This window comes from Delphinus delphis, chromosome 2, assembly GCF_949987515.2.
Source record: "Delphinus delphis chromosome 2, mDelDel1.2, whole genome shotgun sequence".
NCBI lineage: Eukaryota > Metazoa > Chordata > Mammalia > Artiodactyla > Delphinidae > Delphinus > Delphinus delphis.
Genome location: NC_082684.1, coordinates 23596442 through 23598715, shown reverse-complemented (window position 1 = coordinate 23598715; position 2274 = coordinate 23596442). Strand labels below are relative to the sequence as shown.

Below are 2274 nucleotides of genomic sequence, written 5' to 3'. Positions count from 1 at the left end.
TAGTTTAAATTAAGGGTATCATCAAAACTGCAAAACTAAAATTTCTTTCGTATTATGGTGTAGTTTTCGATGTTAATACATACTCAGGAAAATGTGCTTATGTGCACGTATGGGCATGAGTAACCAGATCTGGGTTTTTTTTTGTTTGTTTGGGATTTTTTTTTGCAAAATGCTTTACTGTTTCCATTTGACCCAAGGCTTGGGAGAGGGCTCAGGGCGGTTACAATGCTGCCTAGTGGCCGCAGAGAGAGGCTTCAGGCAGATGCCCTGATACCATCGGGGCTTCTCAAAGGCCGCTGGGCTTCGGCTCCTAGTCGTGCTTGAAGCTGAGCCTTTGGAAGAGATACTCGCCCAGCCCAGCCTGGGGACCAGCCAGCCTGCGGAGGTTAGCCAGGTGATCAACGTCTTCTTGATGAGTTTCAGCTGCTCCTCCGGGAAGCGGCTCTCCAGGAAGTCACAGAGGTGGGGGTCTGCCTGCGCAGAACCCAGGACATGCCGGTCCACGAGGGCCTGATTCAGGTTCTTCTCCATGAGAATGGTGGCGTCCCTCGTGTCCTGGGTTTTACCCACTCATCTTGGGACGCCTTCTGCTCGTCCTGGAAGAGGGCCTGGCTGCCTCGCTGGTTTTGCATTTTCAAGAGACGCTAGGCACCCTCACGCTTCTCTTCGGCCAATTCACAGAAAACGTGGTCCACGCCTTCCAAAGCCACATCGTCGCGGTGGAAATAGAAGCCCAGAGAGAGGTAGGTGGAGGAGGCCCGCGCAGATGCATGTTGACCTTGGTGGAATAATTCCGACGAATCTAGAAGCTCATGGTTTACTGGTAATACGGAGCTAGGCTCAAAAAATGGTGTTGGCTAGTCTGGGTGACCAAGGATAGCTGAGTGGCAGATTCCTAAGTTTGCGAAGGAAAAAAGGTTGGAGGGTGGTCAGAGGATGGAGCAAGGGGCGTCGCTGGGTCTGTTTCGTCCGAACTCTGTTGAAGCAAGAGACAGATCTGCAGGACTGCTGAGCACCCTGCCCAGACCTGTTTTGATGTGCAATTTGAAGTGGGAAAACTAGGATAGCTGTTCCTTATAAACCAAACAAGGAGGGAAATGTGGGCAAGAGGAGGAGAGCAGAAGTAGAAGAGCTGCTCCTAAATTCCTGTGGTTTGTAATTGCTTAGAAGATAGGTCCAGAATTAGAGCATCTAAACAATTAAGTCTTTCCCTCCTCTTTCCTTCTCCCCCTCTCCCACCCAACCTCTCCATTCCAGAAATAGTGTCAGATGTTGACGAATAAGCTCTGAGTTTACACACACACACATAGCCTGCACTCTTTCGTAAAAAAGGAAAACAATAGGTACTTTTATGGTAATTGCAAAATGCTTTAACCACTGTGCTGGTCTTTTGTGATGGTCTTTATGTATCTTTTTCTCTTTTAAATTTAAAGCTTCCTTAAACAGTTATATTATAAACATCATTTCCTTAACACATATTATGAAGACATAAGTCACTTCTCTGTGTAGTTGGACAGGCCTTTCTTGACTTCCTCACCTGGCAGGTGCAAGCTGCAATTTGATAAGATATATATGCGCTGGGGCAGTAGATTTTTTGGTTTTTGTTTGATGAATCCTAATTTTTTCTAGCTTTATTTAGGTATAGCTGGCATATAATATTGTGTAAGTTTAAAGTGTGCGAAGTGCTGATTTGATACATGTATATATTGTATGTGTATTGTATACATGTGTGTGTATATTACCACAAGTTTAGTTAACATGTTCACCACTTCACATAACTTTTGTTGTGTGTGACATTCAAGATTTACATTCTTAACAGCTTTCAAGAATACAATACAGTATTGTTAACTAGAGTCACCATGTTGTTGGTTAGAGCTCCAGAACATATTCATCATAGAGCTTGAAGTTTGTACCTTTTTACCGACATCTCCCCTTTCCCGCTGCCACTCCACCCCTGGCAACTACCAGTCTGCTCTCTGCTTCTCTGAGTTCTGCTTTTTCATATTATACGTGTAAGTGAGATCATACAACATTTGTCTTTCTCTGTCTGACTTATTTCACTTAGCAAAAGGCCCTCGAGTTTCATCCATGTGTTGCAAACAGCAGAATTTTCTTCTTTTTATGGCTGAATAATATTTCATTGTGTGTGTATCTATATTATATATTATAGCTGTATTATATATAATATATATATATCACATTTCCTTTATCTGTTCATCTGTCAAAGGACATTTATATTGTTTCCATGGCTTGGCTATTATGAGTAATGCTGTA

General features: G+C 43.4%; 1 pseudogene; it reads right to left on the bottom strand.

The window, feature by feature from the left end:
- Positions 1 to 310: 310 nt before the first annotated feature.
- Positions 311 to 814, bottom strand: LOC132417668 (ferritin light chain pseudogene; annotated as a pseudogene).
- Positions 815 to 2274: the final 1460 nt, after the last annotated feature.